This window comes from Lissotriton helveticus, chromosome 5_1 (genome assembly GCF_964261635.1).
Source record: "Lissotriton helveticus chromosome 5_1, aLisHel1.1, whole genome shotgun sequence".
Lineage (NCBI taxonomy): Eukaryota > Metazoa > Chordata > Amphibia > Caudata > Salamandridae > Lissotriton > Lissotriton helveticus.
The window spans coordinates 121,634,814-121,652,555 of NC_136065.1; positions in this window are offsets into that span (position 1 = coordinate 121,634,814).

A 17,742-nucleotide genomic window follows, 5' to 3' on the forward strand; every position below is an offset into this window, starting at 1 on the left:
TTGCCTCTGGCACTAGTCATCATAGAATCAGTATTGGAAAGCCAGAAAGGATATGGAAGACCGGCCTCTGAAGGGTAGGTGTCAGGATTATCACTGGTCGAGGTCCAGGGAAGGGACTTCAAGGTCATGAGTGATAGCACAGTCTTATAAGCAGTCCATTCCCTTAGAAAAGTGGCTTGCAACTTTGCATGTTCTATTGTCTCTTTCACAATCATTATAATGTATTTGCCATTATTTTGCCCATCGTCTTTGTTGTTTTGTTTCCCTTCTCATTTCCCTCGGTTCTTACCCCTGGATTATGAATTGTGTTTGCTGATCAGTTACTGAACTTTAACTTACTTCTGGAATAATTTTGGTATTGGTTGCTGTGCTTGTTCTGCCACTTCTTCCTGAATTCCAGGTTTGCGTAAGACCCAGGATTGCTATGTTGAGGTTACCAGCTTTCTTTGACTGTGGCTTAGTTTGCCAGTGCCTCGCACTTACGAAGCCAGTAAGAGTTATCACCAACGCCTTCTTTTCTAAGAACATTTCAATGTTTATACAACACAGTAAAACATAGTTTGTTTTCTAGTACTTTAGCATATGTTTGGCATTCACCATTGAAAATGCTATTGGGAGTCCTATGAAGTATGAGAGACATGTGGGTGAAGAGATAACAGCATTTCAGCTATCTCTCCTTTATCTTAGTTCCAGTTGGAAAGTGGATTATTAGGAGGGATAAGTAGAGACCTGTCACTAGTAATAAAGCCCCACACACAATAAAAGGGTGGGTGAAGATCTCAATAAATTATTCCCTTGCTCAATCAACCATTGGTAGCTGGCAATAAGCAGGTAGGCATAATTTAGGAGAAAGGTGTGTAAAGCATCTAAAAACACCAATGCATTAAATAAGTACAACATAATACATAGTAAAAATCCAACACCAATTTATATAAAATAGATTATATTTTTATAATTAAATAGACAACAAAACAAAATGACAAAAACCTAATGTAAGGAACCAGAGATATGAATTTTTAAAGTATAAACACTTTCTAGTGCTTCAAAACCAATAGCGCCAACTTGGGACATCTAGACCGCAACAAAGTCAAAGTTTGAGGCTGACTGCAATGCAGCACTAAGCGGAAGGCCTCAGTCAAAATGTTACCTTTGCACTTAGAAACTTTTCTGGAGGATTTTCTCTCGATGTTGAGCGGGCCTGTCCAGCACACCAAATTAGAAGCTGCTTCAGCGGCTTGGTTCAGTAAGAGGCCCCCGATTAGCTCCTTGAAGTCATGAGCTTTCAGCGGGATGAACTTGAAATCCAGGCAGGTTGTTGGCTTGATTCTCGACGTCAAGTCGGTCACCTTATGGAGCTTTTTCCCAAAGTTGTTCCAGGCTTCTGGAACTGTTTCCTGAAGTTCCTCTTGTGGACTCAATGTGCCCAAAACACAAATCCCATGGTCTAGCAGCTCTGAAATGGCCTTTGCGATGTTGGGACTACAATTCCCAAAATGCACCTGGCCAAATCCTTAAAAGTCCACTGGACGACCTCAAGGCAAGGGGCTTCTTGGTGAGATGATGCAGGTGAGTGCAGTTAACCTGTAGCTTGCAGGGAGTCCACTCCTTAATCCTTCTTGAAGCAAGGCAACATCCGTATTCCGTTGTCCTAGAATGTGCAGCAGGTACAGTCCTTCAGAGTGCAGACATTTGGGGGGCGGACCAGATTTCCAGAAGGACAGTCCTTCCTCTCCTTGTAGTTTCAGGCAGCAGATTCCATATTTATTAAGAGTTTCTGGGTGTCAAGCAGGCGGGGACCCCTGACCAATGTGATGCAGGAGTGCAACCCTCAGGTATGATCACTTCCTCCAAAGTGTGGCATATTCTTGTCCCAGAAAGTACTATTCTTCTAAAATCCTAGATGGTGAAACTCTCTCCTGGAGGGTTAGATCTGGCTAAGCCAACCCACTGGTGTGGCTAAGATTCCTTAACACTTCTCTTCCAACCCCTTCTCTAATCGAATTACAGGGGCTCCATTGTGGCAGAGGGTGCAGGATGTGGGGGTGAGCCTGTGCTGTTCTAAAGTGTCTTTCTGCCTTTGAAAACTAGTTTGTCGCACTCTACCCCCATCCTGACTTTTGCTTCTGCAGCTCCAGTTCTCCACCCACAGGAAATCATCTGTCTCTTGTTGGGCCTCTTCTAACCTCATTAAGAAATCTTGACTCAGCCTGCCAGAGGCAAGTCATCTGGAGAGGGCAGCTGGAAGGCTGGATTTTGACTTACAGAAATGTAAGCCCAATATCATCTTTTCTGTAATAGTTATAACAAATCTAACAATGGCAGGTTGGTAGATGTGCCATACTTATTCTTTTAAGTACTTGAAATATATTTTGAGCTCCTTTCTATCAATAGTTACACTTTGATAAAGAATTACCATGTTAGCCTATGGAGCCAATGCCTTACAATGGGAAAAACTAGATTGGAAGTTTTTCCCTCTCCAAGGCTTATAAAATCAAGTTTATAGTATCCATGCTTATAGTTACAATGAACCCTACCCACGAGGCTCCAAGAGGAGATGGTAGGGGTGACTCATATTTAGAAACAAAGTAATTTATTACTTTGGAAGTACATTTAATTCTAAAGTCCAAGTTGCATACAATTCAACTTTAAAAGCAGCCTGCAAGGCAGGACTGGCTTTTAAAATGGCAAGCAGGCACCACAATAGTGCACACTTTAGCACATTAAGTCTACTGGGCCTCTAAGCCTACATGCCTTACCACATACTAGGAGCTTACAGGTAGCTTCTCAGTACCAAATTTAATTATACCTAATTACCATGTACTTTTAGTCAAAACTCAGACCCTGGGTCTGATTAGCAAAGCCCAGGGCACAATCAGAGTCAGAACACCAGTATTGAGTAGTCAAAATAGGCATACAATTGGGGGAACACTGCAAACATGTCCTGTTTCTCACACTCTTATTCGCCTTCCCATCCAGGGTTTCGTTCTATTTGTGTTCACTCACACAGAGGCGGAACTACGCTGTGGGGAGTGAGGAGGAATGAGTTCAGACTCTACTGATTGAGACTCACAAATTCTGACTTGTGTTTTGTTACCTTTCTACGTAATTTCAATATCAGTCATTTCCAACATTAACTTTATGTAGATTGTTTGTCTGATACAGAGTTGTTTTATATATATTATCCTAATCATCTTCCTGTCAAGTTTGCACTAACCTGGCAATCCGCATTCAACTGGAGCATTGATAATAGGCTCATTTGCCTGAACTACTAACAACCATAGAAAGGATATTATGTTGGTCAGGGGTGAGCCCAAAGAAAGGGGAATAAGATAAGTGAGAGAAACAGACAGTGGAAAACTTCACTCTGCCTGTTCTTACAGCCTGGCTTAACCTACACTACAGTAGCATTCACATAACAAACAAGAAATACCACTTTTAGTAGTTCATCATTTGAATTGTAAGTCAATATCCATAATTTAACATGAGATATGTTGCGTCAAGCTCTGTATTCCTGGCCAGACATGGTTGGCTGAAATTCTGTGACTTTGTAGAGTTGAAATGCAAATGAAACCTCTATAACCTGGTTAATTAGCAACCTGCACATCAAAGCATGGTCCTATACAAATAAATACTTTTGTGAATTAAGTCTGTGACCAGAATGATTCTCAAATGTATCAGGTCCAATAGCTGTAACATAATAAATACATATTGCTTTTGTAATTTTGTTACTGACAATAGGCAATATCTACCCCACAACTGTGAATACCTTAATACCACACATGACTCAAAAGAAATATATATATATGGTTTGTACAACTTGCAGATCCTCTTCCTCTACTCTTCTCAAATAAAGGAATGTTAGAGTTCATAATCCTTGGAAGGATGACTCCAGTAAAAGTGTGCAAGCAACAAAGTCTAAATCCTTGAATTGTAGTATTATCCTCGAATACTTCTCTTTATTCAGTATGCATATAAATCTAGATGATGGCACTTTAAGTTCCAAGCCCTGGCAGCAACGGTCTTGCAACAGCAAGTAAGTATCAGAAATACTCTGAAAGATGAGAAACTTATACTAAATGGATCCAACATTGCACCACAATTGCAAGTTCTATAAGTAGCCTCTGATTGTCTGGGACATGTAGTCTGTCTTGAATCCACTTGTGCATTTCATGCAGTGCAAGAGTCGCAGGTGCCAGTTCTCACATGAAGTGGAGCCCATGCTCTAATTTCACTGGTATCCTCTACTGCTTCTGAAGGCTTGAGCGCCTATGGAGTTCAAAGGAGTGCATCCATGTGCATATCAATATATACAAGTGAGTTTGGCCCTTTGGTCATGACACTTACTATTTCTGACATATCTCTAGTTTTAGGCCTCATACTTTTGGAATGTTTCAGTACTTCCCTTAGCAGAATGTTTGCATTTTTACATTCACTTTCAACTTCCACAAATTCTATACCTCATTGCTCACCTGAGCTCAACTTTCAACAGGATCTAAACACAGTCATTTCTGAATTTAGAACACCAAAGGACCAGATAACATAACTGGGCAAAGGCTTCTGCTCAGGCTAGGGTGGACTCGCTCCAGGCAGAAATGATAGCCTTATCATGAAAACATGAGTGATGAGAGGAACTGGCTTGAGTCTTGGAAATTCTTAGACCCATTATTGCCAGCGGATGCCTTCATGTCCATATGGACATTACCATAAAAATCATTCCTTATCCCTTACGTCATCTATGTTTGTAAATTTGGTGTTAGTGAGTCGTTGTAATGAAATAATATATGTAAACCAACTTTTTGATGGTCGACATGTGGATGGTGTATGCAAGGTGTACCGGTGGACGTCCTCAAGACCGTTTGATTTGTTGTTGGGTCTTGAGGGACTCCACATCAGGGATATAGGACAACCCCCCCACATGTAACATTATTTTCTTCCCTCTTCCAACAGAGAGAATCCATCCTGTGCTTCTTTGGAACACTAGTTAAAATTGACTTGTGGGAAAACAGTCTCCCTTAGTAAAAAGGGATTACTCTGTCTAATCCTCCTCTACCAGGGATTTACAGCCTAACAGGAGAATTTGCCCACAACCTTGGGAAGCAAACACCATAAACATGTTGATTGTTCTCAAAGCTCTCCTACAAGGAGCCTGGATTACTCTGCAATTCCTCTCAATTGACTAAATGAATCAGTACATCAACTTTGAGACCCATGTCCTGTCCAATGAGTCGTCCTATTGATAAGCATTGTCACAACTCTGTGAAGACCAGTCAGAGAAAAATCCCTGGGTAAACACTATCGTAGAGATTCACTGTGTTTTCATACACTAACAGTCTATGCATTCATACGTTCTTGCTCCTGCGGTTGCAGGCCAGTCACTCCCAGTTACAGTAAATAGTTAATTTCCACACTAAAATTGAACGTTCACAATCTTTTTAATAAAAATTAGAATTTACACAAAAATGACTTAAAATTTCAAAGAATAGTCTTTGAACATGTACAATAGGAAAACAAATAATCATAAAAATTCATAAAAAATTAATTGTAGACATTTTAGACAAATACAATTTCATTTATCTAACTTAATACATCAGAAACAAAGACATCTTTAAAAAACAAATATGACAGTCAAAATTATTATACAAGAAAAACCCCTATATACTATGGCCTTTGGATTCCTTTGCCACACTAGTAACTAGATCCAATGGTCCTTTCTATGTATACAAACGGTGCAGTCAATAGTATCATTAGTGTATGAGTATCTATTGCTCCCCAGACCCTACTTGGATTCTATATAAAAACATTAATGCGTCGACACATTTCGGTGCTGTGGACACTTGATACTGTAGCACCTTCTTCAGGACTGCCGTTTCTTTGGGTTCACCGGCATCAAGGACTATTGCTTAACACCCTCGCTATTGGGTGTTGGTAAATACACGGGTGTTTCTTGGATCTATCCCCTCGGTTCGTCACTTCTTACTCGAGGTAGAATTCTTCCTTCTTACTAAGGTGAGTCCAAAGTGATGGGGACCTTTCCACTTCCCTGTAACTGAATTGAGGCGCTTCCGCTCTTCTTGTTGGTCTGTCTATGTATCTTAAAAGTTTTTTAAATTTCCAATGGATGGGCATATATCAGCGTGATTCCGTGAGTCAACTTGATATGTTCTCATCTCCTTTACAATCGCGATTCTGCCTCGTCCACGTCAACTCTGTGAAGACCTTGTGTCTGTTATGCGTGGGATGTGTGCAAGTAAGAGTCCTGTGGAGCTGAGGTGTCTGGATGGTTGATGGTAGGGGATGAAATTGTTTAGGTAATCGAGGCCTGAGTCACGTAGTGCCTTGAATGTATGTGTGAGGAGTTTAAATTGATCACCTTTGTGTGTCAGGATCCAGTGTAATTCCCTGAGGTGTGCTGTGCTGTGAGTTCTGTTGAGGATGTCTGGCTGCCGGATTCTAGATGGCTTGTAGTCTTCTAGTGAGTTGCTTGTTGATCATTTCTGTCACAAAGGAAGGCACTAACCTTTTCGGCATGCTGTCTCGTGGAGGTGCGATGATCTCACAGAAGCTACCTCTCCACTCCAATTGAGGACTAGCTGGACTCACCATGAAAAGATACCTGGGAATGAGTTAGCCCCATGGAGGATTGGGGAATGGGATAGAGAGACGGAACATTAGGTATTGTCACTGATCATCTCAAGTCTAACAGATCTAAACTGTCTGCACCATGGTTTTCGGATTCTCTTAAGACAGAAAAATCCCATTGTAAAAGAGTTGAGCAGAGATCGAGGATGGTTTACGAAGCAATGGAGGAGGCCGTGTTGAAAAGCTACCAAGCCACCATATGGAAAGCTCAAAAACCATTCATTGCCTCCTCCATTTTGGCGGCAGCTAACAAACCTCGTGAGCTTTTCAAAATTGTCAATTGCTTCCTCTCTCCCAACGCCAAAGAAAGTTTTCCCACCCCTTCAGTGATGCTATGTCAAGAGCTGTCTGAGTTCTTCTTTAATAAGATCAAGATCATCTACAAGCAATTCACTATGCAGTTACCTCCTGGGCCGGTGGATATAGCTCTAGCTCAACCTGGCCCTTTTCTCACAAGGTTTGACCATATCTCCCTCGAAGACTCAGTGGCTGAACTAGCACTATGCAAATCTGGCTCCTCTTTGGATCCCTATCCACTTCAATTTTAAGTCTTGCCTCTGCTGTTATCAACTCTGTTTTTAATAAACTCATAAATACTTCTCTTGAATCTGCAGTGGTTCCTAAAAATTTGAAACAAATGTTATTGTTCCCTGTATTCAAAAAAACATCTGACAACCCCAAAGTTTTAAGCAACTTCAGACCAATTTCTCTTCTCCTCACAATTGTTAAAAGTTTGGAGAAAAGAGTCAACCGGCAGCTATCTAATTTTCTAGAGTCTAACCTCCTTCTTCAAGACTCACAATCGGGTTTTTGGAAGGGGTTACAGCACTGAATCTGCCTTACTCAATGTTTCTGAACGCTGTTCAACACTGTTTCCCTTACTATCTTGTTAGACAGGCTTGTGAAGATTAGAATCAGAGATCAGGCTTTGCTCTGACTCACCTCTTTTTTGAAGGATCGATCTCAGGCAGTCTTCGTGTCTCCTTTAAACTCTTCATCTAAGCCTCTAGAGTGCAGAGTAACCCAGGGTTCAGTGCCCCATCCCCACCCATTTTAATATCCATCTTGAGCCTCTTGCTAAACTTGTGGAGTCTTGGAGGGTACGGGTGGTCCCCTATGCCAATGACACCCAGCTCCTCTAGGCCTTTCTTGAAAATGCACCTGCAACCTTGTGCTCTCTCAAGCCCTGCTTGAAGGCTATTGGGGAATGGATGAATAGAAGCTGCCTGAAACTTGTCTCTGAAGAAACTGATATCCTCTTTTTGGCACCAAATGTTCTACAGATGCTAGCATTTGGTGGCGATTGGATTTAGGTGTTCTTCCTTCCCCGCCACTGGTTGTGAGGAACCTGGGGATAAAATTTTATTCCAATCTCACTTTTGAGCCTCAACTCAAGTCATTATCTGCCACTTGCTTTGCCACCTTGAGGGCTTTCTGGAGGATGTTGCACCTGATTCATGAGGATTGCCGGGAAACGATTGTCAACGCCTTGGTTACATCCAGATTATACTATGCCAATAGCCTGTATTTAGGCCTGCCCGCTTTCCTAATTCAAAGGCTCTAAACTATCCAAAATGCTGCTGCTCGCCTAATCCTAAAAATGCCCCAGCATTCATCAGTCTCTCATCACCTCCGGCATCTTCATTGGCTCCTTCTCATCAAGAGGATTACATTTAAGTCTCTCACCTTTGCTTTCAGAGCCCTTACTCATAAAGGTCCTCTTTATCTCAGATCAAGATCGAAGCCCTATTTGCAAACCAGATCCTTAAGATCGAATTAGCTCAAACTGCTCCAAGCCCTTCACATTTACAAAGCAAGAAGAGGTGGGAGTTCTTTCTCATATGTGGCTCCCAGGCTTTAGAATGCCCTTCTGAACACTGCTTCAGACAGAGTCTTAAGACTCTGATTTTTTTACTCCTGCCTAGTAGGCTATTTGGTCCTGATCTCTTTTTAGGCTTTTTTTTTCTTGAGCTCTCCACTAGCGCCAGTACAGCTGTGTGCTCTTGGAATGCTGTAAATTTAATTGAATTCTCATCAGTATTGGTTGGCCTTGCATAATGGATACCTTCATCATTGGTTGCACATTGCCGAATGTAGGTATGTTTTTTGTTCAACTGTATCCGTAGAAAACAATGCACTAGACATGTGTATGTGGAATCCTAACTCACACCCAATTGACGTCTACCCAGTATCAGTTATAGAGCAGGGCTTACCACTTCATTCCCTCTTCCCCACTAAGGGATTGATAACGATGCTGTCCGGAAAAGCTCCAAATGGCATCCGATTCTGTCCAATCCGATTTGGAAGCCTTGTTTCAGACCGACTTGGACACGATTCCGGATGACCGATCATGATGTCCCGAAAGCGTCTGAAATGTCCGACTAGGTTCCGAACGGCATTCGGAGTAACAGTGTCGTTCGGAGCTGACTCGTACAGTTCTACGGGGCACGTTTCCGGATAAGAGATTAGGCTGTGGGATTCGGACAGCCTTTCCGAGTCGGTTGTTCCAACATGGATCAAATGCCAGAATCTCACTTTTGGGGCCGGTTGCAGGCCCCCCTTCACCCGGGGCCCTCCAAATTGGGCCTGTGGGGGTAACCATGGGCCCCCCCTTTCCCTGCATGTACAGTGTGGCAGGCACACTGGGTTGCCTGCCACAGGGTGCAAGGTGTTCCCCAACCATGCCTTTTCTCAATGGGAGCCTGTGTTCTCGCTCAGAAAATAGGCTCCCATTGAAGTCAAAGGGAGTCTGAACGTACGGTTTTTGGCCACACCGTAATTGGTCGGTTGGACTCCCCGAACCCGAGTTATTTGGAAAGCATTCCTAAACCGATTCAGATGGACTGCTTTCCAGACTACATCATAATCGCCCCTAAGTCTTTGAGAAGGATTGTTGGTGCTTGGCAGGGGCAACCTGGGAAAAGATGAAACAAAGAATTACCACTGAGTTTCCCCCTTTTCTACTAACTCCCCTCTCAGTAATCACTGCTTCAATACTTGGAAGTTCTACTAGCACTCCTGAACAAAATTCATCAATCAAAAATTGATTATGTTCCCTGGAGATTCAAACCTAGTTCCCTTAGTTAAGAACTCCCTGGTATGGAGTGACCAATATTTCAAGTGTAATGAAAAATGTCTAATAACCATCCTTCCACTGCTACGTCCGCTCACACTGTGACTTCACAATGAGTTTTTATCAATGTCTGTGGTCTCTTGGCTCTTTTGGGTTGCTGATATTCTATGGATTCAAGGAATGAAGATGTTCGCTGACAACAGAGAAGGGGCCATAAACAACGGCTAAGAGTGCACTCCCAGAGATGCCAAGTGTGATTCTCACAAATGCTGTGCATTCATGCTTTTTACCACTATATTGTAGAATAGTAGTATGTTGGTGTGGCTTTTTTGTAGTCTGTGCAACTGAAATTATGTGGCTGGAAGCAGACATCACTGAGGACAGCCATTGCTGGAGGCGGGTGTCACTGGAGAAGGGTGCCATGAAGCAGCTCGAAGAGGAGCTCACCTGCTGGTAAATTCTAAATAATATGTAATGTGTTAGAGGCAGGCGTGGCTTTTACAGCCATCCACACCCTAAAATGGCTCCCATTCTCATGATATTGTGAAAGCTTATGGGGGCGCGTTAACACCCTCGCATGATGAGGGTGCAGTGAAGAGGACCATGCGAGCGTGTGTGTAACAGGCACAGAGAAAAGGTTGCTCCAGTCCCTAACTGTGCCTTTCTGGTATTCCCATTCTCTGAATATCCCTTGATCCTAAACTGTGGAGAAGGTCTGTCCTGAAGGCCAACCCTACCCCTCCTAAGCAACCACAAAGTCCCCTTTCATCCCACACTGTGGTGTAGGGCACTGACACCCTTGACACCGGCATAGAGGGTGTTCCCATAGTCTAACTTGCTGGTGACTAGGACGTTTTCTAGTGTTACTTAGGACCCATTTGAAGATTTTCTTCAGCATCTTTAGGGTGTAGAAGCAGGATGCAGTGACAGTGTTGACTTGTGCGGTCATGTACAGTTTGCTAATGATGATTTTTCCAAGACTCTTTGTGTTTGTTCTGAGTGCGGGTGTGTGTTCAAGTTTGGCTAGCCACCATTTGGAGTCTCATGGTGAGGTGTTCTTGCCAAATATCACTAATTCTGTCTTGACAGTGTTGTTTTCTAGACAGTTGACTTTCATCCACTTAGTGACTTCGGTTATGCAGGTAGTGAACTTGTTTCTTGTGTTTGGGGTCTTGTCCGAGAAGGAGAGTATGAGTTGAATGCCGTCTGCATAGGAGAGAGTGTTGATGTTGTTTGTACAAAGATGTTGACCAAAAGCATTATGTCTACTTTCTCGGAGAGTAATTCACCAACCGAGAACGTTAAGGGAGATGCTATCATATGTTTCTACTATTTAGAAAATAGTACACAATGGGATGTTCTGTACACTAATAAAGGTGAACTGCATACACCAATCCCAAAAATATATTAATGCATGTGTAATTTTGTATTTGGACAAGCAAGCATACGACTTAATTGATGACATCACATTTCTCTCTGAAATGTTGGTAAGAATTGCCTTAGCATGTTATGAACTTCCTACTCTAAAAAATGTTTTGCCAATGTGACGCCCAACCACACATTACATTTCCCATATAAAATGTGATTAATTTGGAAATCCATTTGTCTGTTCTGGAACCAGGTCACGTATTGCATCTCTTGTTCCATGATTATTGTCATTGCCTGTACTTAATGTCCTAGATTATTATCATGTGCTCTACATCTCGCTCTTGGGCACTTGTTTCCTAATAATTGTTGTGTTTGCACCTTGTGTTCCTTGATAGGAATTAACATTTCTTCGAAAAGCCCTTCCTTCTGCACTTCCCTTAGTAACCTAGTTTTGTAGAACTACCTCGAGTAGCTGAAATGAAGTTTCATTTCTTGACCAGTGGCGGCTGGTAATTTTATCAGGGAGGGGTCTGGGAACCACACACATACACTCATACACACTTACATTCAAGCATTCACACCCACCATTCACAATACTCCCTAACAAATACACATACACATACATTCATCCATACATACATGCACACATGCACCAAAAATTTACATAAAACGTTCCCTTCACTGTAGAGAGGGAAGCATTGGAGTCCTAGGAGGGTTGAGACTGCTACCAGTCCATCATTAGTCCCAGAGTGGGATGACCCCACCCCACTCTGTGAAGAAGTGTCACTGATTGGCACACGGCCCAGGGCACTTCAGGGCTTAAAACTGAAGGCATCAGTGACGCTAACCCTTGTCATGAGGGGGAGGGCCATGATGCACTTTTGCCAGACTGAAGAGGTCACACCCGCAGGGCTGTGGAATCATCAGCCTAGCAAAGTTCAGCTCAGACAGCCAGGAGCCTGTCTAGCTCCTGGCTGCCTGAGCTGAACAAGAGGAATGTCTGTAAGGCCGAACTTTGCTCAGCCTGTCAGACATTCTTTTTGCTGGGAAAAGGCCGGGCTGTGGCCCCTTAGTCCATATTGGCTGCCCACTGTTGTTCTTGAGTCCCTTCCTGACCTTCTTTAAAACAATGTCATTCCACCACTCCTACGTCTTCAGTCCCTTACAAGGAGGGACTGCACTCGGAGGACACACTGGGGCTTATTTATGAAAGCCCAGCATCACTTTTGCACCATGTAAAGTAGTCCCTGCATGATGCAGGGTTCTCATAAATATTTATGAAGCTACGCAAAGCCACCCGGCGTGGCTTAGAGTGGCCTCATAAATCATGAGTAAGTTGACGCAGCGCAAATCGCTGCGTCATCTTACTCTGAGCCCGGAAGGTGTTCCATGGGCATTGCAATGGATTTCCCCCTGCAACACCCATAGACTTTGCCTCTACCCGAGATTTACAAAGTCATGTAAACCTAGGTAAGCACCAAATCCATATGCCTCCTAAGGTGAGGTGTTACAAGGAGAAATGTGTTTATTTCTTCTCGTTTGTTTCCTCTTTTTTATTGTGCTGAATTCTGCAGCACACATAGAAAGAGGAACATGCCTCAATGGATTGTTTTGTGCAGGAAGCACAAAAACAATCCTGCATGCAATGGACTCACCCTTACACCATGGTGCAAAGGTGCCTATGTTGGCGCCATGCTTAAGAAATGGTGCCCGTGCAGGGAGAAAGGACAGGAATGCACTGCATTGCTTAAATCCGGTGCATTCCTGCTCTGTCACTTTTGTGTAGGGCAGCGTAGCAAGGTGCCTTGTTTTGCTGCCCTACGCCAAAATCCCATAAAGAAGGCGCTCTGCTCATTACCTCACTTTCTGATGTTTCAATTGGTAAAAGTAGATGAAAGGTTGATGAAAATTCAGCACATTCTTGAAACAAATAAAGAGATAGTGAAGGAACTCAGACACTTCCCACATATGTAAACAAAAAAAACTCTGCACCCCAGTTATTACTCTCTTTCTCTGGACAGGGGTCAGTGCTTTAAAAAAGCAGGTAGTGTTCTCTACTGAGTACCAGCATGCATTTAATTTGAAAGAGAGTGTATCTGCATGTCTCAGGACTGCTGCAATACATTTGCGACCAGTGTGACTTGGTACATCATCGACAACAGCTGGACATGGCTTCCTCCTCAGGCCCATAAGTAAATGCGTTTTATTCAGTACAAGAAAACAACTCTGCAAAATAAATCCCATTTTACCTGTTTTATGAAAAGGAAAAACACAGTAGAGAATCATGCATCTAGGAAACTTGTTAGTGCAATTTCAAAAGGCATTCTTCAGCAACTTTAAAATGGATGTGATTCAAGCATGCTGAGGTTTAGTAATGTAAAAATGATTCCTAGTTATGCTAACTTAAACACACATAAATAAACATTATTTCTAAATAATAAGAATACTTTCTCAGCCACCACGGGCACTTCTTCTTGCAACAGCATAATGTGGAATGATATTTGAATCCATACAGTGGCTACCAAATAATAAAGTATGTTTATAGTCCAAGGACTTTTCTAGCTGCAGGCGATACAGGAAAGGATACTTACAAACACTGTCAAGGATGCCATGAACCCAGATACAAGCAAGGAAAATGACCATTGACTGTTGTTGGGGTAGTAAAATACAGCTATACTCAAGGTTAAATGGTATGTAGGTATCGATTCGGTAATGTTTACCAAATCGGTAAAATTCGGTAAATACAGATTCGGTATTTACCGATTCGGTATTCCCCATTCATTCCTAGGGGCCTGGAGGCCCCTAGGAATGAATGGGAATTACCGATTCGGTAAATACCAAATTGGTAATAGGGGGAAGACTTACAAGGGTGGCAGGGTGGCACATTGACACCCTGTTGCACCCCTGAATAGTGCATGGGTGCACATGTGGCACACATACATGCCCTAAGGGCATGTATGTCTGCCACATGGCACTTTTGAAAAAGCACAAATTTGCTATTTCACAGGTTTTTTATATTTACCACCAACTTGTAGTTGGTGGTAAATAACGAATCCTTAAATAACAAAGGCACTCTTTTGAGTGCTCCCTACATTAGGGATTTGGTAAATTACCGAATCGGTATTTAAGAATTCGGTAATTTACCGATTCCCTAAGTTACTGATTTGGTAAATTACCGAATCCTTCAATTCTTAAAAGCCTAATACCGGTTGGTAACAGCTGAAATTTGGTCATTTCGGCCGTTACCAACCGGTATTAGGCTACCTACTTCTGGCCCAAAATCTTTTAAACTTACTTTTATTCCCTTTTCTAATAATTAAATTGTATAAATTGTCTTTCATGCTGTTTTGTAAATAGGTCATCCCAATCACAAATTTTACTGTTGATCTTTTGCACTTTCATGGTTTTCTTCTGAAACCAAATAAAGTTATTTTGACTGATATACCACTTCCTCGAGCATTGAATTGGTCATTAATATCTGATTAAAACTACCTAAAAAATCTATGAATTTAATTCAAAGTGTTTTTAAACTTTCCCAAAGGCCCATGGAAAACTTAGCAACTTTGCAAATTTTCTCACTTTGCTACATTTGTGGCTATCTATATCGCATTTGTCTTTGACACTGATGAAATAGTGCTGCGTCAGACAGTAGGGGCCTGATTACGATGGCGGTCAGTCAGACTGCTGACCACCATCGCATCGGGCTAGTGAATGTCTGATAAAGAGTAGGCGGTTCCATCCACCCAATTTGGATAAGACCAACCAGCACGGGGTCATAAAGTGCTTTTTACTGATGTGGCATGTGCTGAGGCCCAGTAAAAGGAGTGCAGCACAAGCCGCAATGGTATTCATCACTTTGTGCACAATCATGCACCTTGTGCCAGGCACCATTTGGTGCCTGCCACATGGTGCATGGATGTGTGAGGGAGCACTACATGTGCCCTCCCTGGCCACTTAGTAGTGCATCCATTTCTGTCTGCCTTTTCATGGCGGTGGGACCGCTATGAAAAGGCATTCGGATAGGGACATCCTAAACTCTATGGCGCAGGCACCTCCTCCATTGTAGGGATAGGATTCCAACTGCCGCCCGGGCGAGATCTTGGATCCTGTCGGAGGTGGTGGTCTCTCCCCCGACCTCTGCGCACCAAACGCCGGTATTGTAATACAATGGTCGGCCCATGGCCTGGTTGTCGGGCGGACCACCACCGACAGCATGTCCGTAGTGGTCCGCACACCATTGTAATGAGGCCCTAGGTCAGATTACAAATATTGTACTAATCCCATTTTGTATGCAAGACGTTGTTTGTGCCTGAAACAGGATTCCAAGTTTGGTGCAAATTTCTCACACTGTGCTATTTTACTGGAAGTTTTTTGCCAGATTAAATGTAGAATAAAACTTTTGGGCAATTAACACCAATGTTCAGTTTTTGAATCTCAAAACATGTATTATCTCTCATTGCAGACCCAGTAACTACTGCATCCTATGCAATTGATAATTCCCAGGTATGCATTTTTCACCCGGGAGAGAGTTTTACTGGAGATCAGGGACCAGTGTGGTATTTTGCAAACTGACCTACATGCTAGAAGGTGGGTTTGCAAAATGCTGAATCGTAGTTGGTCGCATTTTTACTTAGCTCATGAATATTAAAGAGGTAGGTCATAAATTGCCTCCCACTACACGTGGAACCATCACAGGAATCATGGCCAGTTGGAGTAAGCAGACCCTCAAGTCTGCAATTGCCTTTTGATGAAGCTATTTTTTCTTTTAAATGCAGCTCATTTTCCCTAAAAAAAATTGGGATTGCATTTAAAAAGAAAAGTTACCTTTTTTTATACCATGGACCATTACCTCCTCTTAAACATAAACATACTCTTTTTTTACTTTCACAAATGGGTTACCACCTCCTTGAGGTGTTGATAACATATCAATGTTTTGTGATCCGATTTCGGTTGCAAAACACTGATACAAAGCACACTGCAAGGCCTTTGATTTTACAGATTTAGTGGCTTTGCAAATGGTAAACCATTTTTTCATCTGACCCTGCAGTCGGAGCCTTTACAGCTGCATTGTAATGGGGCGTTTGGTTTCCTTTCCAACCACCTTTTTTACAATGGAGGCGGCCGGAAAGGAAACCAACCGGTCATTCCAGTTGGATTCTGATGGGCTCGTCCGCCAGTTGGAATGCGTCCTGTAATCTCAAGAGCAGCTCTTTGCGGCCATGAGATTACAATGACCGTTTCTGACATGGTTTCCATGCCGGTCTGTCACCTATGGTGCCCCCCTGTTGATCTCTGCACCTTGTGGCAGACTCATTGAGGTGCCTGCCACAGGGTGCAGGGATGAACTGCTGCTCCCATTTTACAATGGGAGCATGCATTATGGCCAGTTTATGGCCGGAATGAATGCTACCATAGTAAAATGTAGGTTTGCGACAGAACAGTGTTCGGTCGCATCCTACTGAGGTGTACGGGACCGCCGAACGGTTGTTGGTTGGTCCCATGACCAATGCGGTGTCGGGCGGAAGGGTTCCGCGCGACATCGTAATTACCTGCTTAGTGTTCTTTGCAAAGCTTTGCAAAATGTACATTTGCAGAGAAAAGTTCTGCAATACTTCGCATTTTTGAGACAAAAACCCTCCTAAATGGTGGTTCTTAACCTGTGGTCTGAGGACCCCTGAGGGTCAGCAAGGTCTATTCAGTAGGTCCTCAACTGTGTTACAAAATTAAATAAAATTACAATAAATACAGTAACATTAAAAAAGTATATAGAAATAAAGAAGCAAAATTTAAAATATGAAAACATTTTCTATATTCGCTTGTGAATTAAAGTTAATATTTCAATATTTGAGTTTTTGTTTGGTGCATTCCTGTTTTTTTTTTTTTGAGTTTGAAAAGCTTTATTGAGTTGAAGAAAACAATGTAAAACATCAGTACAATAGCACAAATAAAGAGCAATAGGAGTCAAAATAATTGTGGAGAATAGCTTGCCAATAAACAAGAAAGGCCCCAAAAGGGGAGAGCGCTATACAAAGAGAAAATGCTTTTATAACTTTTCATTTTGTGGGGAAGGAAGAGAGAAAGAAAGAGGGAAGAAAGGGGAAAAAAAGGGGGGATGGAAGGGGAACAGCAATAGAAACATTTATGGTAAGAGAAATAAAGAGGTATGAAATACAGAGAAGTTCACAGTGATAATAATAACCGTAATACTAAATATAACAATAACATGTGATCAAGAGGCACTTTTAGATAAAAAGTCTGTTAAAGGGGACCAAAGTAAATCACGTTTTATCAACAATGGAATAGAAGAAGCACATGCATGATCTAGTCTATGATGATGGCAGAGAAAATTCCACCAAGCGTTGTAAACCACGTTTGTAGTGTCTTTCCAATTAGTTGTTATAATTTGAAAAGCGATAGCAATGCAAAGATCAATAAATTCACGAGTATGGAGTGGGACATCCCAAACTGGGGCCAAACCACCCAGGAATACAGAAGAAATAACAAAGGGAACATTAGTAGATAAAATCTTATTAAGAGTAGACCAAATGTGGGACCACATAAGTTGGACCTTAGGACAAAGAAAAAACATGTGAACAAAGTCACCAGGAGTACATGAACAGGACCAACACCTCTTAGTGTCTAACAATTTAAATTTAAACAAA